This window comes from Pseudochaenichthys georgianus, chromosome 22 (assembly GCF_902827115.2).
Source record: "Pseudochaenichthys georgianus chromosome 22, fPseGeo1.2, whole genome shotgun sequence".
In the NCBI taxonomy this organism is placed as follows: domain Eukaryota; kingdom Metazoa; phylum Chordata; class Actinopteri; order Perciformes; family Channichthyidae; genus Pseudochaenichthys; species Pseudochaenichthys georgianus.
In genome coordinates this window covers 2934007-2961966 of record NC_047524.1, presented here as the reverse complement: position 1 = coordinate 2961966, position 27960 = coordinate 2934007, and the positions used below count along the sequence as shown (strand labels likewise).

The 27960-nt window shown below is 41.0% G+C and overlaps 1 protein-coding gene across 2 annotated transcripts in view; it reads right to left on the bottom strand.

Annotated features, from left to right (window-relative positions):
* Positions 1-27960, bottom strand: part of stag1a (STAG1 cohesin complex component a) — a 94641-nt gene that overhangs the window by 63094 nt on the left and 3587 nt on the right. Inside the window, exon 2 of one of the 2 annotated variants that reach the window (XM_071201680.1) lies at positions 10171-10278. The exons of the other annotated variant lie outside the window; for it this stretch is intronic. The gene's annotated coding sequence lies outside the window, so the exon portion shown is untranslated. The remainder of the gene's footprint in view (positions 1-10170; positions 10279-27960) is intronic. 2 annotated transcript variants of the gene reach the window in all.

The following is a 27960-nucleotide window of genomic DNA, read 5'->3' as shown; positions in this document are numbered from 1 at the left end:
TCGTTACAGCAAAACGCATTACTAATGAAATGTGGGTAATATACTACCCGTTACAATTCTCAGTAACGCAGTTGCAACACATTTTAACCCGAAATTAAATGGTGTTTTGTTTTTTAAGAATTCACTAGCATCGTGAGACATTCCGACACCAAAGAAAAATAGTGCGGGTAGATTAGTAAGCCTGGTGTTTCCCCTTCAGGCTCATCAAGATCCCTCCGCTTCGCGTCGGGTTCCCTGATCCGCCTGTCGGGTGTTCTTTTCCCCATAGTGACGCCTCGCTGCGCATTATCCCGCTTATTACACGGCATATACTGAACACACGACAGAGCCCATTGCGTGTTCCTGTTAGTGTTTACTTCCTGTCTGCCTTCTTCTGGTGATTTATCTGACGTCCAGCGCTCCGTCTTTTAACCTCTTTCTCTTTCTTGATCCTCCTTAGCAACCTTCATTATAGTCCTTGACAGCGGTCTGTACGACTGTATTAACAACTTGTCACATGTTAAGAATTTACAATCAGAATCGAGTATTCAACTAACCCGTGTAATACAAGTTGTTAGTAGCCTTAAGGGCCTACACAGCTGTTATGCTATAACACATTGCCCTTCACTGGATGCATAATGAGCTGCACTAAACTACATGTTAGCATTTCAAATACCTAGCCATTCTTTTGCTAAAAAAAAAATAGTAATAGTAACCCATGTCCATATATTTATTTGTGGGTAGTAGGTTTAAACGATAGTGCTATGCTATCTCTATGGGCAGCAACACTGTAAATATTGACAAATAAATCCAGAAAAATGGCTGGGTGTATAATTCCCGGCCTGACTTTGGCCCAATCCCAAACCACACCCTACGCCCTCACCCTCCGTGACGGACTGACACACGAGGCTCCCTCCTGTCAGGTGGAGTTAGTAAATACAGCGGCAAGCTTTGGGCCGGCCTCCCCTCTCTCCGGCAGAAACAGGAAATGCCGTAACTGTATGTAACAACGGTTTCAAATCAGCATCTCTGAGACAAAAAAATGTAAATTATAACTCAAATAAAACTCTAAACATCTTTAATTGTGTTAAAACATATGAGGTTATCATGAGGTTGTTAACATCGCAGTTTATCAGTGGATGTTTGCTGGAACTACTTCCTGACGGACACACACAGCGTTGAGTCCGGTCAGGTAGAGACCGGTCTCCAGTCAGCACCGCTGCAGACTCGCTGTTTGAGGGCTTGACAGCCCACTCCCCCTCCACACCGCTCCGCACTCGTTGGTTTGGAACAGCACTTAATGTGGCGGACCCTCCGCGTGTACGCGCAAGTGGGGTAGGGTGTAGGGGGCGGTTTGGGATTGGGCCTTATTGTCTCGGTCCGGCCGTGGCTGTATCTGTTCGCTCTGCCATCGCGTGAAGGGTCTGCTCACAAGCGACCAACAGAAAGGTTAATGTTGTTGTTGTTGTTGTTGTTGTTGTTGTTGTTGCAGTACGTCACCTCACTGCATGTTCCTTGATTAACTACATACATACATAAAAGCTGGAATCATAAGTCAATAACAAATAACTGGTTAATTATTAAAGCAAATGTTCATGTCAAAAGGTTTTCAGCGTCTCAAATGGTGGAGATTTCCTGCTTTTACCGTTTTATATCAGATAACAAAATACTTTTGAAGGCATTACTTTTAAATCTGCAAATTAATCGACAATAAAAACAGTTCTTTGCAGCCTGGAACAACTGACTATGCACATTTTAGTTTAAACAACTAACGGAGAAAGATAGGGTACGCCACGAACAACCAGAGTAGTTCCTTTAATTGAATTATAATACATATAATGACTCTAAACGAAGCAAACCGGAAGATATTCATTAACACTTTTAGGTTCAAGTCGAGTTGTCGTGGATTTGTTATCTGTTAAAGTGCGGGCATTTTGTTGTTCAAACATGCGTGACTGGTATGTCGTGAATATGTAAGAGTTGAGATAATCCCTACTGCCCACATGCGGTATGTAAAGCGTTTTGCCGGCTATTCATTCAAACATCCAGACAGGCATGAATGAACATTGTAAATACACGGAGAGACTGTAAATCTTCTTATTATGAGAGGATTTGTTGCCGGGTGCACTGTGAGAGGAACATCGTTTTCACACACTCATCTAATACGAGAAGATTGCCTTAAATTGGCTCTTTCACAAGGTTTCTAAGTTTATTCAATGTGCATTTAGTGTCTCTCCTTCTCTCTCTGTCCGCTTTAGCTGCTGCAGCCTTTAAAATAATCTGATGGCAACTCAGACTGTCAATGTGTGGAATAAAACTGGGAAAAGGCTTCATATGAAATGACTGAGTGAAACATTCGAGACTAAGAGGCAGTCAGAGAAGACATATCGAGACAGATGAAACCAAGAAGTAAGGACACACTGGGAGATTATACAGAGGTGAAACCCGGTCTGATCTGTACATGAACTATTCAGGGTTCTTCTTACGGTCATTAAAAACCTGGAAAAGTCTTGGAAATTCAAAATGCTAATTCAAGGCCTTGGAAAATGTATGGAAAACAATATTTTTCCCTAAGTTTTGGAAAAGTCATGGAAATGTAACTAAAGTTGCATCAAATATAATTTAGATTTGATCTAATCGCCGAAATAGTAATACTATAATGATGATAAATACTGTATCGTATATTAATGAAACGTAAAATGGCATTTAACTGACGAGGTGTTTTGCTGGTGAGAGATTTTAGTGGCTTCAGCGTGTGGAAGCTAGTAAGTCTACTATTTGATTTGTTTTAGATAGGCACAACACCTTATTTTCCTGTTCCATGTTAAAATAAAACATTTTCAGTGGCACCGCTGAGAAAGAGAAGATTAGGTAAAGGTCATGAAAATCATTGGTGAAAACGTGTATGAACCCTGACTATTAAAAAACAACAAACAGGAAATGTAGGCGTCTTTGTAACTCAAAAATTCCTACATCACGTCGGAGCAAAAGCTTTGATTTATCTGCACATCTCAACTTAAACTAGACGAAGCCTTGCATACTTACCTATCATGCCTCTACTGTAGGTTGAATCAAGTGTTACAGAAAGGATCTGGGAGTTGAATCCCATTTTGCATTCAACACAGCACGCGTCGGCTCGAATTAAAATGGCAATAAAGTGACGCATTTACCGCCGTGGACTAATAATATATGAAATACGTGCCCTTGACAATTCAGAAACATGTAGTTAAGTCCGAAGGCAGACATAAGGACGGGTGACACATCAGCCATGGGTGGTGATCATAATTAAATGATATCGTGTGCACTTTACTGAACTCCACCAGCACGAGAGGCTCATTCAACTCGACATCTTCACATAAAGACAGTGTATTATTTAATATCTTTTTCTCTGCGCGCTCTTTATCGTAACACTGAATTAGTTTACAGCCAGAGGTGAGAATGTGTCATTACTGATATAGAAGGTGTCAGACTTCAACAGGGAAGAAATAAGGATGTTTTATCACTTTTACGCTGCTAGGGAAATGTTTGCACTCCCATTTGAACTATGTACATCATCTTGTTTTATATATATATCCTGCTTACTTGAAGTAAACGGTTATTTTTGCGTTTTTTTTAGTGTTCTTGCATTTTAATATGTGAGTTTTTGTATACCTTGGGACTGTGGGAAACAGTATATCAATCTTTCTGTGTGTACAAACATATTTTGAGATTGACAATAAAGTTGACTATGACTTAACAAGCACCCGAAAATGTCTACATGTATACCATTGACTGCAGAGCTTTATTTAAAGAGGACCTAGAACGTTTTTTACTTCCTGTATAACTCAGTGTGCGAAAAAGTACACGTCCCACCGTCCGGGACGTGTTGTTTACAATATCGGACAAGTAGATCTTTCAATTGACTTGTCCGGCGGACAAGTGACGTTTTTCGCCCCGATTTATTGACAAATGATTGATAAATTCAGTTTACAAAAGGCAGAACTCATTCGTAAATTGTCCGTGTCCGGCATTGTTCGTTTAGAAATGTTAGTTTCGGTTCTGCTTGTCGATTCCTAAGGAAATGCATCTCGCCGCTTTCTGTACAGTTAGACGGGGGCGGAGCGGGGCGGAGCGGGGCGGGGCGGGAAGTGTAGCACAGTGGCCGGGTTGGGAAGCAAAACTCGGTTCCGAGTAGGAACAAATAACAATTCTCCGGTACCGGGATTAATAAGAGTTGTGAGGACAGGAGGCGAGGCCGAGCCCCGCGGACAGCAGCTCTCTCTCTCTATGCTCCGTATCAGCTGATCGCTGCACGGTGCAGCTCAGCGTCTCTCTCTCTCTCTGGGCAGCTGCCAGCATGTGTATTGCAGGACATGTGTAAGCGTGCAAGTGTCTTTGAGTTGTAGAAATGCGCTAGGATAGGCTATAAATATTATAATAATAATAATAATAACTTTATTTGTATAGCACCTTTCATACAGGGGATTGCAGTTCAATGTGCTTTACATCAGTAAAAAATAAGACATAAAATCAGTGTAAAACAAGCAGCAAAGCATAAAGTGGGATAAAATAATTAAAAATAAAAACATGGGGAATAAAACAGAGAGAAATAGTGCAATGTCAATCACAGAGAATAGTGCAGTATAATAGTGTAAAATCAGTAAAATGCTTTGGTAAAGAGATTAAGCCTTTTAAAAATGCCTAATGTATTGGCTTCCCTAATATTGTTGGGTAACATGTTCCACAGTTTTGGGGCGTAGTTTACAAAGGCTGCTTCACCGATCTTCTTATGACTCTTTCTGGTGACCTCTAATAGACCTGCATCTGATAATCGCAGTGTTCTGGCAGGTGTGTAGTTAATTAGAGAGTCAGCAATGTAGCTGGGTCCTTGTCCATTTAGAGCTTTGTATATGAGGAGAAGCACCTTCAAATCAATTCTAAAAGTTACAGGAAGCCAGTGTAGAGTATAGACAGGACTAATGTGTTCCCTCCTTTTGGTATTAGTCAGTAGTCTAGCTGCAGAGTTTTTAATGAGCTGGAGTCTTTGTACATTCTCAAACTGCACCACTTAGAACTAACTAAACAATGCAGAGATTATTTTTATATAATTGTATTCAATAACCGTAAGAAATTAAACAGTATGAAGTGATTTGTAAATAGGAATACAGATTTGACTTAATGTTTTCATAAATATATTTTTCTCCCAGTTTGTCATGGGACTTATTTTTACCCTCTCAAAGAACCGGAATCGAGAAACAAAAATAACCGGAATCGAAAAGCAGAACCGGAATCGTTCAAATCCAGACGATACCCAACCCTATGTGTGATGCAGTAAAATCTTACCGCTCACTTACGTTGAGCGGTGTTGTAAAAACCGTGGGAAAATGTAAAAAATACGATGACGAAGAAGAAGATTTCAGTGGCCCCAATTTTTGTCAATTCTGGACAAGTGAAAAATGTATTCGGACAAGTAAATTGCCAAACTCACTTGTCCATGGACAAGTACTCTCTAAAAACTTTTTCTCACACTGTAACTGATGTAAATGTTGATTGCACAATGTGTCGACTATATAATATATGAAACCACCTGCGTTTAGATTGGTTCCCTATCAAACTATCAAAATCAGAAACGGGTTTATTAGCAGGTAGGTTGACACGTACGAGGAGTTTCAGTTGGTGTCGTGGTGCATACATAAAAATAAACAACAAAAATGTAAAAAAGTACACGGATAGCAAACTATATTAAGAAGACTGCAATGCAAATATAGTAAGATAGCAATAAAATAAATCAGTCATTTACATCGAAATAGAATGCAGTAAATTAGGGGGAGGCTGTGGCTCAGTGGATCGTGCGCTGAACTTGGAATCAGGGTAGAAGCAAGTTCGACTCCCAGTGCAGTCAGCATGTGTCCCTGGGCAAGACACTTCACCCCAATAAAAGCGTCTAACAAATGACATGTAATGTAAAGTAATTATAGAATATGAAATATGTGCAGTAAGCAATATCGTCAACATTGTGTGCATTAATGTAATGCATAGTCTACGATAACGCTATCACCGGGTGCAATCGAATAGAAGTGCTCCTGTCGTTGCAGTGTGTTCTGTATTGTTGGAAGTGGTTAGGCTCCAAGAAATACAAGAGGCCTTTCTGTTGTTTTTGGCATGCCAACAATAATAACCTAACTCCACGTGCACGCTGCATCATGTTTTACTTTGTTTGAGACCTGAGCCAAGAAAACACTCAAAAGGGTGGCACTGCAAAAGCTGAGAGGCCACACCCTGTTTATTAACCACCCGATAGCGCTACAACAAATCTGTGTTTGAATTGACACGAGGAGAGCTAGTTAGCATTAGCTGTTAGCAGCTCAGGCTTGCTTTGCTGAATACAAAAGGCCTAACGTGAACAGAACAAGTTTCTGTTGAGGTTCATTGTGAATTTTTCAAGCTTTATTCAGTAAAACGTCAAAAGTTATCATGTTGTAAGTAATATTGTCATTTTTGGCGATGAAACACAAATAAATAGTTTTCAAAGCAATAGGAAGGGAACAACGACATGCTAACAACTTCTGCGACTTCCTAGCACAAGGTCTAAGCAGCTAACTAATGCTTAGATTTGTGTTTTATTAAAGCAAATACTTTAATATAAATACAATCAATTCATTCATAATTTAAATTGTGTGTTTTTAATGCAAATACATTTCCCTTTTTTTGCGTCAAAGCAGTTTGGAAACATAAATGCTGACTTAAAATCAAAGAGCAAAAAAAGCTTGAAAACTGTGAACTACGTTGAAGACAGAACAACAGGAATCTGCAACATGTCAAACCTCCCCGCTATGAAGCCGACCAGTAACTTAACTCGTGCGTTTTGACCACAATTGGTCGCTCTGGTCCGTCTCTACGAGCAGAACCTCCAAGACAATAATTGCACTTCATCATCATCATCATGCTGCCAGCTTCCATACCAACAAGACCAAAGAGCCTCGGCCCTGTAACGCTGAACCGCCCGAGGCCGACTGTGGTCGTCGTCTGGTTTAACGAGATTATGATTAAAAAGATTATGTCACACGGGAGATTACCCCACACACACCCCCACACACACACCCCCACACACACACCCCCACACACACACACACACACACACACACACACACACACACACACACACACACACACACACACACACACACACACACACACACACACACACACACACACACACACACACACACACACACACACACACACACACAGCCATCTGTTATAGCCACAAAGTACTGTACGCTGGAATCTCTGCAGCTCAAAGCCTGATCCTAGCGAAGAGGAGGGGAGGGGGAAGGATGCTTGTGTGTGAACTGCACAAACCGATAAGATTTCTTTTGAAAAATAGATGTATTTCCTATTCTCCCGAGTACCACCTCTAAGGGATATCATGAGAAAAAAGGGCAAGGCTGTGGAAAGGCATAACAGAGGAGGATAAAGCAGGGAACAAGCCATGTGTCTGTGCAATGGCTGCCTGCCTGTTCGGCTGCAGCTGATGCAAAATGGAGCCGAGAGAAGAAGAGGAGTTGGTGGTGGTGGTGGTGATGGTGGGGGGGGGGGGGTAAATGGGAGGAGGGTGAGGAGGGGGAACGATGGGGGAGAAAAGTGTGACAGCAGCACAGAGGGGGAGAGCAGCAGGAGAGGGAGTGGGGCAGAAAAAGAGACTCATTTGTTCTTCTCTCATCCGTCTGGGCTGCTTCCCTCACCTCGGCCCACATTTTCAGTCTGCCTCCCTCCTAATAACGGGGGAGAAAGAGGGAGCACGAGACTCACACACACACACACACAAGACTGAGACACACACGAGACTGAGACACACACGAGACACACAAGACTGAGACACACACGAGACTGAGACACACACGAGACACACAAGGCTGACACACACGAGACACACAAGACTGACACACACACACACAAGACTGACACACACGAGACACACAAGACTGACACACACACAAGAGACTGACACACAGAAGAGACTGACACACAGAAGAGACTGACACACACACACACACACACACACACACACACACACAAGAGACTGACACACACACATGAGACACACGAGACTGACACACACACACGAGAGACTGACACACACGAGACTGACACACACACGAGAGACTGACACACACACACACACACACACACGAGACTGACACACACAAGACACTGACACACACACACACACACGAGACTGATACACACATGACACTGACACACACACACACACACGAGACTGATACACACATGAGACACACGAGACTGACACACACACGAGAGACTGACACACACGAGACTGACACACACAAGACACTGACACACACAAGACACTGACACACACAAGACACTGCCACACACACACTTGCGGAGGCCATTACCCCTAACACCCATCATTAATTGCTAATGATCTCGCGGCACATCAAAGATGTCACGCGAGAAGCCGTCATATCGGTGTCGGCAGATGTCAAAGCGAGGTGATTTTAAGCGCAGCAATAATGTACGGACAGCTGAGGGGAATAAAGACGGCCCTCCTGGTGTAAAGTGAGGGAATCAGAAGAAGAGGCGAGAGAGCTGCAACTGGAGCAGATGGTTCGTTTAAAACTGTGCTTCAAGGAGAACGTGAATTTAAATCTCAGCCAAGTGTCAGAAACAAACGGCAAGACAACGAGAGGTAATAAAGCAGGCTGGATTCGTAGTGAGACGAGCATTCAGTAATGTGTTGGGATTCATCTCTCCCGCAAATAGCTTTGTGTCATGTGGACTGTTTCAGACAACACATCGTTACACATGTGATTAAGCAATCAGAGAGCTTTCAGACAATGTAATGAACTTCATTTTAATAATCGTTTCATGACTTCTCGAGCAGGAGCCCCCCAAATGACTCCTGTTGGAAGTTGCGCCTCCCCCCCCCCCACACACACACACAAGGGGGGGGGGGGGGGGGGGGGCGCAACAGCGGTAATTAAAGTTTAAAAGTCTCAAAAATGCTACAACTACTGTCACAAACTGGATGAATGTGAAGTGTTTTGTTAAAGCAGGATGAAAGCGTAACTAAGGAGCACTATTGGAGCGACTTTGATGGTTATTAGACTCAGGATTAATTCATTTGGATTCCCGCTGTATGAAGAAATTAAATGACGGCGGAAGTGGAAACAATTCACAAAGGGATTAAACTGTTTAAAACACATGCTCAAAGTAAGCCGGATTTTTCCGATGTGTTTATGTGGATTCCAAAGTCGTAAATATCTACAAAATGGAGGAGACGGATCTGATCGGAGCAACTGTGACAAATAAAAAACTGAAACCGGCATGGACAATGACTATGTTTTAAAAATGCGCTTATCCAGACAAGCCCGGTTTGGACACTTTACGGAGAGAAGAAACATTTCTATTAAAGAAAGAATTATAAATGTCTGTCTTTTTATGCCTTTAAAACTAACTTGAATTATTATTCAAATTAATTAGTCAAGTATTTTTTATATTTTATTGTAATGTAGAGAAAAGGCTTTTAGTGACAATCATGTATTGCCTTACAATTATATGCAAAAAAAAAAAAAAAAAAAGTCTAAATATGATATTTGGCCTCAAATCATCTGAGGCCTGGCGCCCCCCCTGCGATCTTTGGCGCCCCCCCTGCGATCTTTGGCGCCCCCCAGGTTGGGAACCACTGTTCTAGCGTGTCTTTTAACACGGTTGCTCAAACAGAAAAAGTCATTTTTAGAACATTTTGATCTTATATTACTTTGGATTGAGTTTTTAATTATTTTGTTGACATTGAAAGATAATTAGATGCAAGATATTAGTAGTCATAATCATCTAAGTAGCAAAGAAGCCAGTCATTCGTTGGTTACAGCTTCTCGATTGTGAGTATTAGCTGCTTTTCTTTCTGCTGTGAGCGGAGATAGTTAATTGAATATCCTTTGGGTTTTAGAGTGCTGATTGGACAACAACATGGACCGTTGAAAACATCCCCTTGGGCTGTACAAGCTTGTAAAAGGAAATGTATTAAGCCGACTGATTAATAAAGAGAGGAATGAAAATGAAAAGTAATAGAAATAGTTGTACGTTGCTTGCTCTGTTGAATGTTGAGTGGATTTTGGAAGTTGCTGAGCTGAGGGAAATCAACAGAAAGGTAAATAATGAGTGCAGATTAGGGATGTGACTCACATGGGGGCGTGTGGTGCAGTGGGTTCAGCGTCGGTCTTGGGATCAGTGGGTCACAGGTTCAAACCCCACTGCAGTCAGCAGTCCCTGACACTCCACCCCAAATGGCTCCTGTGGGGATTGCCCACCGTATTGAGTATGTAATGTGATCACCGCAACACGCTATCATGATAATCTTTTTTTAATACTTTATTGATCCCAATTTGGGAAATGTTTGTGTTTCAGCAGCATAAAAGACATGAAGCTCAGCGCAGGTTCTTTCAGGAAGACTGGGATACATTCACTCCGCAGCTGCTTATAATCAGCTCATCACGGGCTTTCTTTTAACCTATTACATTTCACCTCATTCTCCAGCAGCCAATCAGCGTGCTGCAGCCAATCAGCGTGCTGCGGCCAAACTTTAAAATGGTTCTCCTCTCTCCGGCAGTCAGCTGTGATTCCAGGTCGTCACGCCTCCTCCCCATCCACCTCCTTTCATCACATCCAGAGCCAGGAGAGCTAACCCAAAGACCTCATCACACCCCCTCTTCATCCCATCTCCTCATCAAATCCAGATCTTCATCATCATCACCAGTGTCTAGACCCCGGGCGGTTCCCTATATGCTCACGGCTGCATTTCCCCCTTTAGATATACCATTTCAGGATCGGGGTCTAATCGCCAAAGACTTAACATTTATCATATGACGTGTCAATAAATGAAGTCTGTCCTGATTGAAAAGGCATTGTACAATACAAATGTAAAAGACTAGAAATAAACAAGAAAGTAGTGAGGGATGGAATATTACATATTAAATATATAAATGTAAAAGTATTACAGGTCCTCCACACTCTGCAGAAATATAAATGTGTGCTTATGATAATCATTTAAAAGGATGCGTAACTGGAAGAGTTATTAAATCAAACATGTCTGCTACCAGCTTTTCGAAGGCAACACTGTGTGGGTTGTTTTGGTTGTTTGCTTCAAATTAAATGACTTTAAATGTTGGAAAAGCAAGACATTTCAGGATGCTGCCATGTCTCCTCAAAATGCATTTTTTTTCTAGATATTGAATAATTGATAAGTATTTGTGAGCTGCCCTCCTATCCTGCACTAATCATGAATATGCATTATTTTGTGAGGCATTAAGGTCATATTGTAGGGACATTAAGGAAGGATTACTATGTTGTAAATGTTAGGAATTGTTTTCTGTCGGGGGGGGGGGAATTGAGCTGTCCATTTAGAGATACTATCTCTTTACGTATGATGCGGCTTTCACACCAGCGCTTTTCAGTTTCTAGCTCCGAGCAGGCGCTTTTCTGGTTCAGCTTCGGTTTCCCTTTTCAGCTCCCGCTCTGTCCACACCGCCCACTGGCGCCCCAGAGCTGCCCCTGCTGTGTCATGACGTCACCGTTTACATCGCTGATTTGCCCCCCAACGGAAGCTCACAACAACAACAACAACAACTGCGTCGGTTCGATGATCGTGTTGCTTTTAATCACACGACGCCAGAATAAATTGAATAACGACTTCTCCAATCTTATACTTTGCTCCAGAGTGCCGTGGTTCATTGTTTATTAATGTGTTTCTGCGGCATTTACCGACCGCTGCAGTGCTGCTCTTCCACAGAGTTTATTCTCCCGTTAGCTCCGGTTAGCTCACACTGCAGCGGCCGCTCTAAAGTATTCACTGTCCGACTCAGACAAGCAGCTGATGCATATCCCCAGTTCCCCTTAGCCTCAGTGAATGTGTGTCAGTCTGAATTGACACTGTTTGGTATCACAACGCTGTTATGAAAGTTTCTCTGGTATAAAACGGGTGATGTTGGCATAGCAACCGAAGCTAAACTGACTACTTGCATCCGATAGCTGCAATAATACAAAACAACACGTCTGCCTCTCTCCACAATGATCGATAACAGTGAACGGATGGTCAAAGTAATGCACAAATAAACAGAATCACACGAAGCCTGGTTAGTGTTGCCTGACTTTATAAAGTGTGTTTATAAGCACACTGCTTGTAGGCAGGCATGACAGTCGACCATGTTCAGGGGAGGTGGGTTTAGTTTCCTGCACGCCTCGACGTAAGAGAGACGTAAGCGACGTCACCTCTTAGCTCCAAAGCTCTTGCCTCTGGACCGACAATTTTTTGGAGCTGGAAATGAAGCGGATTCCGGAGCTAAGAGCCGGCGCCGCTGCGGTGTGAACAGGAAAACCCGGCGCTTTTCAGGCTCTAGCTCCGAGCCGGAGCTGAAAAGGCGCTGGTGTGAAAGGGGCATTAGTGATGGGAATTCCGGCTCTTTTTAGTGAGTCGGATCACTTGGCTCGGCTCACTAAGAAGAGCCTCGTCATGTTACCACGGTTTACCACGGAGCCTCAGTTTCGCCGCTGCGAGGCTCCGGCACTCGCAGTTCACGCGCATGCTCCACTAGCACCGCCCGTCAAGGCTCGCCGGCAGTAGGGATGGGTATCGTTTGAAATTTATCGATTCCGATTCCGGTTCTGCTTATCGATTCCGGTTCTTATCGATTCCCCGTTTCGATTCCAAAATTGTAAAAGAAAGAGGTCAAACGTTTAGATAACAAAAAATCTTTATTCTTTTAAGCTTTAACTGGCATTTTTACAAATAAACAAATATACATGCAATACAAATGTATTGCACAATAGCTGTGCTTTATTTAGTGGGAATGCTGTTTACGACTTCAACTGCTAACTGTTCATTCATACTTTCACTCAGAAACCTCATTCCAACTTTCAAATGTTACAAATCTTTCTGACATTATTCATGTAAAAAAACTTTTAAATCTGATTCTTACTTTTAGAGATATTAACATTTGTTCAGACCTTGTTTTAGAGGTTTTATTCACATTTTAACATTAACTAGAGTGCGTGATGTCACAGCTAGAGGGTAAGAAATCTTGAAATGTGCCTTCATATATTTTTTTTAAACTGCCATAATTCCCAAACCCTACATTCCTGGGACATAATTGTTCATGATAAACTTAGGAAAACATCTCGTAGCTTGAAAAATGACAAATAATTAAGCAAAATAATTCAACAAAATGCCTCTTGAGGGCATGAAGTGACAAAAACGTTCCTCCATTGAAGCCCATTGTAATTTCAGGCAGATATTTCCTCACGGTAGCAGCCGCACACCTTTAGTTAAACTGCCAAAAAGGCCACATTATTAACCCGAAATTACACAAAAATTACACCTCAGATACTCAACTTCCTTGACATGCTTCACGTTTTGAAATTTCACAGATATCTGTTACGGTTCTTCCACAAAACGTTCACATGTAAGAGGTGTATCTCTCATTCAGAACAATGGAAACCTGTGAACTCTACAGAGCTCGTTAGCTCAAATATAAAACACCTGTGCAATGGAACACGATTGCACAACTGACATGCTCAGAGCAGCAGACTTCAGATAGCAGTGTGCCAACAGTCCAGCCGTGAAGACATCTACAGCAGGGGTTCCCAACCCGGAGGTGTTACTGCCGGGCCGCGAAATAGCTGTGAGTTTATCGTAATATTTGTAGAATTATAAATATATAAAAATATTTTAATAACACGGTTTTCTCATAACTTCAGTGAAAATACTCCAAACATCCCAGAACTTCACAGGTTTGATAACGATGCAACCATCAACGCATCTAAGCGTAGTATAGGGTGTCATCAAATGCCGTTGCCATGGCAACAGACCACTCCCCATGAAACACAATGTGGCTGTAAGTCCAATCGACACGGTCCAATCGTCCCTCAATCTTCACTTGTATATCACCGGTCCATGCCTCAACAGCTCTACGCCAAATCAGAGATCTCACCATATGCCGTTTCCATGGAAACGCATCCCTCGCCATAAAAGAGGATGTCGCTATAAGTCCAATGGACACGGTCCAATCGTCCCCCAATCTTCACTTGTGTATCACCGGTCCATGCCTCAAGAGCTCTACGCCAAATCTGAGATCTCACCATATGCCGTTTCCATGGAAACACATCCCTCGCCATAAAACATAATGTCGCTATAACCCCTATGAAAATGTTTCAAAAGTGCTCAAACTTCACATTTGTGCCAACAGTCCAGCCGTGAAGACATCTATGGGACAGTTTTGAGATTTCTTCAAATGCCTTTGCCATGGCAACACAATGCTCGCCATGAAACACGGTTTTCTCATAACTTCAGTGAAACTGCTCCAAATGCCCCAAAACTTCACAGGTTTGGTAACAATGCAGCCATCAACACATCTAAGCGTATTATGGGGTGTCATCAAATGCCGTTGCCATGGCGACAGATCATTCGCCATCAAGTTAGTTCAGAAGTTTGCAGTTAAAATATTCTGCTGCTTTTCCAAGCCTTTTTACTTTATTGTCTTCTCTCATCACACATTCAAGCCCCCTGTGTTCATGTATCATTTCAATCTAAATTCTTCACTTTCTTCTTACACATTTCATTTGAATCTAAATTCTTCACTTTCTTCTTACACATTACATTTCAGCATAGCAGTTTAGCGTCAGCTTTTCAGCATAAAGCATTCCCACTAGCAATTTCTTCAGGAATGGCATTCTCTAGTTTTAACTGAGCTATGTCTGTGGCAAGCTATTAACAGGCATTACACTGTGCCTTGTCTTTTTCTTTTTTAGTGTAGTGGAGCCTCACTTCAGAGCGTTTACCGTGATCCATCTTTGGTGTTATGAAGTGACTGAGCTCGTGAACTGTCTACGGGAGGGCGGGGGAGCCTCGCTGCGGGGCAACTGTGGACCTCTGTCGCCGCAACTTTCATGATGCCGTTTAAAAAAATGACGGCGGCGGTACCGGCCGTCAGCGTACCGAGCCGAGAACGGCCTGCTGACGACCGGCCGTTCTGTGATTCTCCAGAACATACAGATGGCCAGTTCGCTATGTATTCCACCGGGTCACCGCAGCGCAGACCCGGTGGAATACAGGGTCTACCACGTTTAGGAACCGTTAAGCAGAACCGAAAGTGTATTTTGTAAGGGTACCCGGTACCCGGCATTTTCTTATCGGTTCTCATCTGGAACAGAGTTTCGGTTCCCAACCCGAGCCGGCAGTACACTTTCCGTCACTGGAACACGCTTTGCTGGCGGCGAAAATAATCCCACCCGACTCCTTTGCCCCTCCAACAGAGGGATGTCCTTGTCCTTTTTCCTTTTCGTCATTTCAAGCGATAAAACCTCGATCTTCTCTCAGCTCGAGTTCAGGGCGTTCCAAGCTGAATAAGGGTGTTAAATGACGGCAAGACGCCCCCCTGGCGAAAACGCTGCAAGACAGAGTTGTGGGTTTTTTAAATATATCAGAAACATGTGGGCTACACGATTATACTATTTGTGTTGATTTAAGGACATTTTCTCCTCTTGCATCAATCAATGAAACATATAGCAGTGGTTTGATGATGAATCCCATTTAGTTGAACGTTCATCTTTTTCTAAGCGCTATTAAAGTCCATCGACAGCTGAAGATGGTGCTCAATAAACATCCGCCTAACCTTGACTACAAGCGTCAACAGTTTCCAGCCGCTGTAAGTCGAGGGATTGTCTGACTCTGTGTTTTGTTTACATGTGGTGGATAACGCTGGCATGATAATACGCAGTCAGTGGGGAATAAGGAGAGAGGTTTACGGGTAAATAATCTGCTGGAGTGAGACAGTGCAGACGGGGAAAACCCTTAATCCTCTGCACACTGACCGAAAGAGCAGGTGGGGTTTGAGTGATACAAACTAATGATGTCTCAGGGCGGCGCAGTGAGCAAATCTACCGCCACATCTCCACTTGTAGTAGACCTCGATGGGATTCATCTGAAATCCATGGAAACATAGATGCCACAGTAACTTTAGAGTCATTTTCAGAATCTAAATTACTTTTCAAGACCTCGATTTTTATGCAGAGACGTTTTTTTTTAACATGGTAAAACATTTCCAGTACCACTTGAAAGGTCCCCTATTATACTGTTTTTCAACAATATATTATTCAGGGTGTATGCAGGAATCCTGAAGTCAAATGTAAAACCTTTTAAGACCTTTTTTAAGACCCTTTCCATACATTATAAGACCTCATCGCCACTTGGAGTTCTAACCGGTTACCTTGGCAACACACTTTACCTCACATTTACTATATACAGTATTGATTGTCCTTCCTCCTTATCTTCCAACCACTTGCATTTCCCCATAACGATGTTGTTTAACAACCGGCGTAAACGGACCGTCGCACGCTATCAAGCAGTGAGCGTGCGATGTCCTGTTCAGATGACGTCAAACCCAACGGGATGCCATAAATAAACTACACAGAATCACACTACACACCTACGCAATGACTACATTCAGGCAGACTGTAGAACACAACCTCTTTGGACCATTTATATACTTATTGAAAACAAGCTACAACATTTAATACCTTGGAAAATGCCGTTGAATACTTTTTAATAGCCTTCATTTCCGCTGAATTGATTTATCAACTTTTAATACTTTTTAAGACCCCGCGGACCCCCTGTGTAGCTCTCAGACATATACAAAACATGTCTCTGATTGGCTCCAAATACCAAATATATCATTGCAGCATTACCCATAATCCCCTCTGTTTCAGCCCTGTTTCCAAAGTGCTGATTCTCTGTCTGTTACTTTAGATGAAAATAAGGAGCCCCTCCCCACGCCCCTCTGAGAGACATTTGGTTACAAAGAACTCAATGGAGCTCTAGGAGGAGATTCAGGTGATAAGGTGGGGGGGGGGTTACCTTGGTTGCTGATTGGCTAATGGTTACACAAGCCAAAACATCGTTATGACATCATAAAGTGGCTCAAATCTGATCAGCCCATTTTCAGACAGGTTTTTATAGAAATGGATCAAAAAGAGAGAGAATCTTTTTTCCTGAAACTTTCTCTTTCCACATGTTGATGTGGAAGAGACAGGAAAAAGTGGATTTTGCTTCCCCTTTAACACATTTTACACATACTTCCTGATCTGCGTGTAAGCCCTGTCTAGTAGCTAATTTCCCCAGATGTTTCCCTCTTTCTGCGACCACTTACTTAATTCCCACTCTGTATTAGAGCCACAGAATTGACTTGGCACAGGCCAGTAAATCAATATTAAGTAAGGAGTGTGTACAAATAACACTGACCACCAAGATACACACACAACCAATGCTTCAAGCTGTTTGTTTACCGCGACTGTATAAAGGAAACCTGAAGGATTTGCGGGTCTCGTTTTGTGCCAAATTTAGATCAGGCTGCTATGAGAGCACATAAGTCAAACCCCTCCGAAGCAGAGGTGAGAATGGATTTATCCTGCAGACATGAAACCCTAGGAGACTCCATCAGCAGGAGATCAATGTCTACCTCTGAAACTGGAGGCAACTCTTTAATGCCCCCAAAATACATCAATAATTTATCATAACATCAATTTTCCATTCTTACAAGACTGAGAATGCACTTTCTGGGAATACAAATACAATTCACATTTCTCATTAAGAATAAAGACTTACATACTGTTAGATTTCCACACTGAGAAATACATGTCTTAGGAATTGCTGTTGATTGAAATGTTATATCGCCATTAATTGGTCCATTTGATGTATTTAGTGCCATTGTTTTAGTCAATGTAACTGTATTTATTTCACTTTATCATCATAGTGTTTTTATTTCTTTCTTGTTGGCAAGATCTCAAATCATTCGAGTGTTTATATAGTTCTGCTTTAATCCAGCTGTATGCTTAGATAAGATATACTTAATTGATCCCGAATTGGAACATTTTTGCATTGCAGCAGCTAAAAAAACAAGGCATTGCACATAAGTAGAAACACCGGCAGCCACTTATATATGCCTCACAGGTGACGTTATAGTTCTTAAAAGGTCCCATGTCATGCTTTTCCGGTTATTGCCCGTCCCCTTGTTGTTATGAAGGTTTTTCTGCATGTAAACGGTCTGCAGAGTCAAAACCCTCAAAGTACACCATGTAGCGAGTAAAACTCTAAAACAGAAAATACCTCCCCAAAACGCCTCGTTGGAGATACGTCACTGTCCATTTGATTCTTCCGGGTACATCATGATGTCATGTCGTCCCCGGAACGAAATGGACCAATCCGTGGAGCCGTTACGTTACGTCCGCAGAGCCGTTACGTTAAGCCCCCGCTGATTGGTCCAAATTGACCAATCCACGGACTTCCTCACACACTCAGGCAGCTCTGCTGATCTCTCCTCCCTGGCTGCAGGCTGATAACAGACAGTTGGGATCGCGGCGACATTCTCTCTGCAGAGCCATTCTCACAGCGTTCATCAGCCTTTTTCTTACTCAATATCAAGCCACACTTATTGTTTTTACTTCGCCTGTGACTTTGTGTGCTCAGGGTGAGTTTGGCTGTGTATCGCTAAAGGCCCTGTCACACTGTCCCGAAATGTACACCCGATGGACACACGAATATGGAATTGTGAATTTCGCACGAAGATGGCCCCGAACCACACACGAAGGCAACATTTACATTACATTTAAGACATACAACTGCAATGAACGTACCAAAAACAATTATGTTACAGTACTATGATACTGTACTGATATCTTCAGACTTTGTTCTTTACTTTATCCGTCTTTATATGTAGAAGATATTACGTTTTCTCCGTAATGTTGTTTCCATAACAACAACAATTTCCTGTCAACTGTCCTTCAAAATAATATATTATATCCTTTTTAGTTTCACAGAACACAAATTGGGTTATTTACATAATATATTTACATGATTTTGTTGTGCAATAAAACAACCCGATGGACACACGATAAAGGAAATGTTCAAATTCGGCTGTGATCGTAGAAACATCGGGCCATTCGTGAGGGCATCTAAAGCCATCGTATGACCGCTGGCGGAGTTTCTCAGGCAGCAACTTCGTGAGCGGAGGCAAAATCTTTGGCATGCCAAAAAATTGCCGAAGGACCTTGCGAAGGTTAATTTTCGTGTTGAATTCGTGTGTCAATTTTGCCCTTCGTAAGGCCATCGTGAGGGCATCTTGTTATCCTCGGTGCCATCGGGCATTCGCCCCGATCAGAGTGAATGTGAATGCACCGATGATAACACGAAGATGACACGATTTGACAAGATGCCCTCACGAGTGCCTTACGAAGTTGCCGCTCACGAAGTTGCTGCCGGAGCCTGAGAAACTCCACCGACGGTCATACGATGGCTTAGATGCCCTCACGAGTGACCCGATGTTGCTACGATCACAGCCGAATTTGAACATTTCCTTTATCGGGTGTCCATCGGGTGTCAATTTCGGGACAGTGTGACAGGGCCTTAAAGAAGGAAATCACACCTCCACGGAGCTCAGCGCGATTCACAACGTCCCGACTGGTCCCGACCAATCGGAGCACACTGGGCTCACAGGGAGGGGGGGGGGGGGGGCAAGAGCTGCAACGAGCCGTTTAGTGGAGAGAGAATACACAGACTTTACAGAGATGCTGTATGAGAAACCAATGTGAGTTTGGAAAATTGCACAGTATACATCTATTCTAGTAGACCTCAACAATGGAATTATGATCAGTGGAAATGGCCATGACATGTGACCTTTAAGACAATAAACACTAATTGCTGTAGACAACAAATTATAACGTGTCGTAAACAATCAGTGGATTAATTAAAGTGTTAGGCAACAAATGTTTTATTTACAGTCTCAGTAGTCTTTTCCAAAGCATATTTTACAGAAGCCGGCAGTTTAATATGTGGATAATATACAGAGTATGTAGTTCACACAGAGACCTACTGCTCAGACCACCTTAAGCCCTCCCCTGAGATTAATTTGAGTGAAGCCCTGGTGGCAGTCTGTCCTTTGAGCTCTTTCTGAGTCTTTAATAAAGGTGTTCTAGCCCACAAAGCTCCACTCTGAAGCACTGAAGTTAAAGAATGAAACGCTGTCAGTAACACCTCTCAGAGCGAGCCTTCCTCGCTGTCCTAACAGCTGGGAAGAAAACAAAACATCCATCTTAAACTAGTTTATTTTGCACTCTCATTGCATCATCTTTTTGCATATATATATATATCCTGCTTACTTTTGAAGTAACGTGTTTTTTTGTAATTATTGAGTGTTCTTGTACTTTAATGTGTATGGATATATAGTTATGTAAATAAGTTGGGGTATAGGTATGTTATATATATTGTATATCCTTTTATTTTATACCTCGGGACTGTGGGAAACAGTATTTCGATCGGTCTGTGTGTACAAACATATTTTGAGATTGACAATTATGTTCACTTGCCAAAAGACTTTCAATGGGATTTCTTTCTATGAATACTAGCTTTTCAATATGTTCACACCATCTGTTTTCATGTGGAGTAACACTTCCAGAAATACCATCACATTTATGAGCTTATTTTAGCCGTGATTTCATTCCTTTATAGACAGAATTGTTGAGTGAAAAAATACTCCTGCCTTCTGCATTTTAATTGGATGACTTTCAAGAGTGGAAATAACAACACAGTCATGTTTCACTTCCTATTCTCCCAGTGAGAGGAAAGATGGTGGTTGCATTCAACTTGAAAAATATGAAGCCACAATATCACAAAATACATATTTCAGAATAACAGTAATTACGTTGTTTTGTGCACTTGCATTACGCTATGGATTCACATCCTATTGAGCGGTCGAGATTTATGATTTCAATATATGCTTTTCAGAGTGAACAGAGTGTATTTTTAAATACAAATAGGGCTGCTTGATTATGGCAAAAATCATAATCACGATTATTTTTGGTCAATAATTGATATCACGATTATTAAATACGATTATTCATTGACTGAAAACATCAATTTATTGAACTTTAAAACAAATACAAATAATAATTTGAACAGTATCTTTTTAACTGTTGATTACCCTGACCGTATAATTCAACTGAAAAACCAATACAAAAATAAATTAAATAAAATCAGAAATATACCAATAAACAAGATCAACAAATATTTTGGAGCGCACTTCCACAAGCTACTAAACATATATAAATATGATCAATTAAAATAAATTAGACTAAAATAAATTAGATCAAATATGCTGCAGCACTGTCACAACCTAGCAAAGAAAAATAATCGTTTTTTTCGATGTTGTTTTCGTAATTGTGGAAGGCCAAAATCGTAATTGCGATTAAAATACGATTAATTGCACAGCCCTAACACAAGATATAAAAAATTCTGCATTCATTGTAAAAGTCCAGAAATAAAATCTTGCCATGATTGTGGTTGAAATACATGAATAATAATGTTTAGCCCACATAATAATACAATTGCGTGGTTTTATAGTTCTGTAAAATGTATTTATGGATAATAAAAATATGTTCAACCCGCTTAGGTGCAGAACAATAGGCATGTTGATGTTTATAAGTTAGTTAAGAGGAATAATACAGAAGGTAAGCTACGATTTGTTTGTGACTCGTGTTGTTGAGTCTACTGAAATAAGATCGCTGATATCAAAACCGAAACCTTTGTCTTTTAAAGAAATTAACCGAAAATTATTTGGGATGCAACAGAGGGACATTTTAAAAGGTACGATATAAATCTCAGAGAAAAAGCAATTGTTTACGGCAGGGGTGTCAAACTCAATTTCACGGCGGGCCACATTAGCATTATGGTTGCACTCAAACGGCTGCTTGTAACTATATAAATATGAATATATAATATATATATAAAATAATGCATTATATTACATTATTGCCTCTGAATTGGATTAGTATCGGATAGGGTAATAACTTCGTAATTAACTACGTCTGAAAGCAGAAGTCTAGTCTCTTTCAGTGCGAATGTCACAAAACGAGATGCATTGTGGGACATGTAGTTTATGGGCAACGTGTTTCTGTAAAGCGGCAAGTAACCGTATAATAAACGTATTATATTCTTTGTAAGCTCTTGCGGGCCACATAAAATTATCATAAACAATTATCCACTTTCGTACGATTGTATTTCTTCAAACTGGTATACCGCTGCGACCCTAGTGATATACAGGGCAGAACATATCCTATTTGAGCAAAATAAATCCATTTAATTTCAGTTAGACTGATACTTTTAACATATTCTCAGAGAGGTCAGTGTAAAACTACAATAGTACACACCACATGTTCAAGTCTACAAGAGTTCAATCAGCCTCATTTAAAGCAGTACAAGGAACCAAGGATTAGCTCAAGAAGCTAACGGTTATAATCCCACTAAAGAAGCAGCATGTGTTTTTTAAATGTAGGCAGTAGTCAATGTGTTTTTACTTCGGAAAGTCAAAAGCTTAGTTTGTCTTTCCATTCTTTACTCTTTATAAGACTAGCACCAGTGTCTGCCAGTTGTTAGTTTAGCTGCGTCAGCAAACACACGTCAGCTGCAGGTAGATCAGGTTGTTCAGCTGAGAAAACACTGAGCCGTGAAGGAGAACCAGGGAGAAATCTCACACACACACACACACACACACACACACACACACACACACACACACACACACACACACACACACACACACACACACACACACACACACACACACACACACACACACACACACACACACACACACACACACACACACACACACACACACACACACACACACACACACACACACACACACACACACACACACACACACACACACACACACACACACACACACACACACACACAACATGACGCACTTGGTATCATTATTGCTCAACCTGACAGCTGAATATCATTAGGCTGCCTAAACTACACCCTACAACTCATCGTTGTCCCTCGTTGAGTGTCGTTATGTTATCTGACTGCTGATTTTTATTCCATATTTGTATTCCATTCCTATGTAAATACTGTTATATTCTTACTATATTTTTTTATAATTTTTTTTTATATTTTTCTAGTTCTCTATCTGTGTGTGTTTTTTTACTTTTATGCACCACGACATCAAGTCAAATTCCTTGTACGTGTGATTCTTCTGATTCTGACTCATCATTATGTCAACAATGCTTCACTATGTTATCTGACAACATGCAGTTTCACTTTGCAGACAGCCTTTCTATCTCTAACCTACCCAACCTAGATGTATGCTGCACCATTACACCACTAAACCATTACACCACTAAACCATGCGCATAAAGCTAGCATAAAGCACAGGGGTGTCAAACTCAAGGCCTGGGGGCCAAATCCGGCCCGTGACTTCATTTCATACGGCCCCACAAGAGCTTGCAAAGAATATATGTTTATTAAACGGTTACATTCCGCTTTATAGAAGCACATCGCCCATAAACTACATGTCCCACAATGCATCTCAAATTTTACTTTTTAGTCAGAATTTGAAATGTTTTCTTCAAAATATGCTTTTTTTCTTAGAATTTGACTTTTGTCTCAATGTTACCTTTTCCCCCAAAAAATAAAATAAAATAAAAATGTAATTTCTTTTTTTTTGATTTTGACTTTTTTTTCCAGAATTTACTTTTTAAATCATTTTGTGACATTCTCACTGAAGAGACTATCAATTATTTGCCCTAGACTTCTGCTTTCAGACGTAGTTAATTGTGAAGTGTTTACCCTATCTGATAATAATCCAATGCAGAGGCAATAATGTAATATAATACATTATTTAATATATATTAAATATTTATATATGTATTTTTAGATAGTCTTAACCGGCCCTTTGAGTGCAACCATGATGCTAATGTGGCCCGCGATAAAACTGAGTTGGACACCCCTGATTTAGCACATACAATTCAACCTCATGCAGCAAGGCAGGAAATCCCTCCGTTGTGAAATGTGAGTAAACATTTACTTCCCAGCGCTCGCCAGCTGACACTGTAACCTTGTTGTCCTTTTTGAGTCTTTTGTATTGAATGCAGTAAATCTACGATGATCAAGTTTTCTTTACATGCTGCCACCGTATACTTGAGCACTTTGAAACTATTGTGACCGTAACAACGTTTGTATGAACAACAATTAAGGGCTTTGTTCGTCCATTTTCCATTCTTACAAGACTGAGACTGCTCTTTCTGGGAATACAAATACAATTCACATTTCTCATTAAGAATAAAGACTTACATACTGTTAGAGTTCCTCACTGAGAAATACATGTATTCAAATGTTATATCGCCATTAATTGGTCCATTTGATGTATCTAGTGCCATTGTTTTAGTGAATGTAACTGTATTTATTTCACTTTATCATCATAGTGTTTTTATTTCTTTCTTGTTGGCAAGATCTCAAATCATTCGAGTGTTTATATGGTTCTGCTGTACTTAAGAAGCACATCATAAGGAGTTTATCACACTATAACCCAGCTGTATGCATATATAAGATAAGATATACTTTATTGATCCCAAATTGGAACATTTTTGCGTCGCAGCAGCTAAAAGAACAAGGCATTGCACATATTACTTGGATAAAACCTCAACAGTGACGTCATCTCCTTCCCTTAAATATGCACTTTTCATAATAGATGCAGTGTTTCCCACAGAATTTGATTCTATTTGTGGGGACAAGAAAAGCCAAAGGCCCCTTAACCTATTCGGGTGGCCCACGCATCCACCCCCCCCCCGCCGCCCTCACATAACAAAATACATGCGAGTTCATGGCTACTGTAGACAACGTTCTTGTTGCTGTGTTGCGTTAATGAGTGAGACACACCGGAGTTCAGGGTCTGTGGGGTTTATTCTCCCAAAGATATCATTTACAATTCAGGCTTTTAGCATAAACGCCTTATTCCAAAGCGACTTACAATGACCAGGGACATTCTCCCTGGAGTAACGGCCCGTCCACACTACAGCTTCAAAAAAAGCTTGGAGCTGGGCGTGTCTGAAGCTCGACCAACAACCAATCACATGAATCTCCCACCCCTGACACACAAGCAGCGGTTTGATTGGCTAGAGCTTGTACTGGCATATGATTTGATTGGCTGACGCTTCCGCCGAAAGCTTCAGAAGCTTCAAACGTTGAACATTGCTCAACTTTTGCAGCCTGAAACGGCAGGAAAGCTCCGCTCTGCTTCCCACAATGCAGTTCGGCGAAAAGTGACTTCACCCCATTCAAAGTGAATGGGCAGAAGCGTTGGAAGCTTTTTCCAACGCCGCTGTGTGGACGGGCCGTAACTGAGGGCTAAGTGCCTTACTCACGGGCACACTAGTGGTGGTGTTCCAGGCGGGATTTGAACTCGCAACCTTCCGATCATCAGCCCACCTCACTATCCATCAGACCACCAAAAAAAAAAAGTTTTTAAAAAATGTATGCGATACACTGGGACGAAAGTTACTCAACGACCAGATGGATCGCATCGACACTAATCAATATTTAACTGACTGGTGCCTGAGCTTTCTGTGCGAGTGTAATGGCTAAAGAAGGAACAGGCATCACTCTAATGCTGTGTCATGAGGCTGTTTGTTCAGATGTGTGTATCTCACACTGCACTGTAACTTTTATTCATGTATCTTTGCTTTTAAATGTCATTTCATAATATGTTTCTTAATGCTCTTAATTTCTTTCATTTTTGTAAAGCCCTTTGAATTGCCTTGTGTTGAAATGTGCGATATAAATAAACTTGCCTTTGTATTGTAAATTAATCTGTAAATTGCACTGTGAAACTTTAAAACCAAGAGCTTTGTCAACAATTGATATGTCCAGCTTTAAAAGTCGCGAATGCTGTCGTTTTCTTTAAATAATTGTATGGTATATAAAGTGTTTTAAAATCATGTTTATATTGTGTTTATTTGTGCATGTTTATTTTGCCTGCAATGCATCTTCTTTACAAATGCTTTACACCGTATAAAGAAAGGCAGAAAATACTGAAGGACCTCATCTCAACAGCCTTTAGATTTATTTTGTATTTGTTTATTTGGCGAGGACATTAATGAACCCTTAAAACATGAAATATGCCAAGTGTAAATATGCCGGATTCAGCTTTGAGCTACTTTCCATCCCTCACATAAAACATTAAGGAAAATAAAAATTACAAACATATCAGTAATAAATAAAACGATAACAAGTTAAATCCACTTGACTTTACGGTTATCTAACTCCTTACTTGCCCTGTGTAAAACAAAGTGACAGACAACAGCTCTGACACCAGCTATGCAGCTAATTACATAACAGGAAACCACATCACAATGAAAACCTCAACTCCGCCACGGGTGACAAAACTATTTCAGAAAGTGTTACGCAGCTCTCTCTGCATATTAACACGAGCAGGGCTATCCTGAAGAAGACAAACCCACAAAGATCGCACTACTGTTTTACATGATCTCACTCATATACTTGAGTCATTTTAGCAAGTAGTAGAAACACATCATACAGCTCAATACGACCAATATATTAAAAAGGGAGATTACTAGGATTGCAAATGTATGTCAAGAACATTTGATTGAATGCATTTAGTAAATCTGCTTTATTCCATATTTTTAACAACATCATTATGAAGGAAGTGGACTCATCAATCTGCTTTTCAAAAGTGAGTTTTGTTGTTTTTAGATGCGTGAAATACTAAATATATTAGACGTTAAAACAAGCTATTGAAGGCCTATTTAATGTTGCTTTGACATGTCTCTCACTGTGGTGCAAAAAGCCAATAATACGACCAGGAAATATTGTTCTTTCTACGGCCATCATCTTGAATCAAAGTTGCCGTGTAATGGGATTCGACAAATGTCAAACCCCATTACATAATCTCTTGAGCTGTATCCTTATAAGCGTATAGCTCGGACAAAAGCCTTCTACGCTTGAGCGCCTCCAGCTAAGTCACCACTAAACGGCATGATTCATAACACACAGTCCAGGTCTGCTCTTTAATATTGGATTCATCGTCAAACAATACTATTCAACATGTGGAAAGGCCATTTGCTTGACTGCCTGAAAGCAATTACCTTAAAACAAACAACTATTATATGTCCATTACCCAACACAGTGCAGTATGTACAGTACTAGCATGATACGTGATGTGATTCTTAGCCTTTTATTGGCGTATTATGGAAAGAGACAATTTAGCAGGGCGATTATTCACCATTTCTGTTAACCCTGAATGTTGTCGAAAAGGATTACACAACAAAATGGTCTTTACATCAGTCACTGTTTAAAAAGGTGTGCAAGAAATGTCACTGCTTGTCAACCGGCTTCATCACCTGAGGAAAGTACAGTGCGGTAGATTACCGAACATTTCTCAAAGTGGTTATCTTTTCTTCTGGGCTACAGACATTCAGGTATCTGGTCCAAAGATATATGTATCTATGACAAAACACAGAGCGATTCTGTTGGGCGTCAGACTAACTATATACTAGGGCTGCACGATATTGAAAAAAACGGACATCGCGATTTCCCCCCCCCCCCTGCGATATATATTGCATTTTTTTTAACCTGTTAAGCCCCAAAGTCCCGGCGGGTACTTTGTTTTTTTTCCACGACACTGTGTCTCAGGGGATCTTAATATTTAAGAACCTATTAATGTGTTATACCAGATTAACGGAAATAATCTCAGCTAACTGACGATACAAACCATTTTTACCAAAACAAAACACAAGTCTCATAAGAAGCATCTAAATGACCCCTGAGCGAAAAATGCTAACGCACTTTGGCACAGAACTCAAGATAAAAGTACCCTTATTCCTTATCGTAGCTGCACATACAAGATATCCAATTAAAGCTGAGACTCCACAGATTATGTAGGTATATAGTATCATCACTGAGTGATCCGGACTCGCGACAGGGGAAGCAAATACAGACATCACAACACGTACCTTTACGTAGCTTCTAGGGGAGATGTCTCACCGTAGCTGTCAATCTGATCAAAAGACGTGTTCAATGGCATTAAAACGAGAAAAAATGCGGCTGATTCGGTTAATCTATAGGTT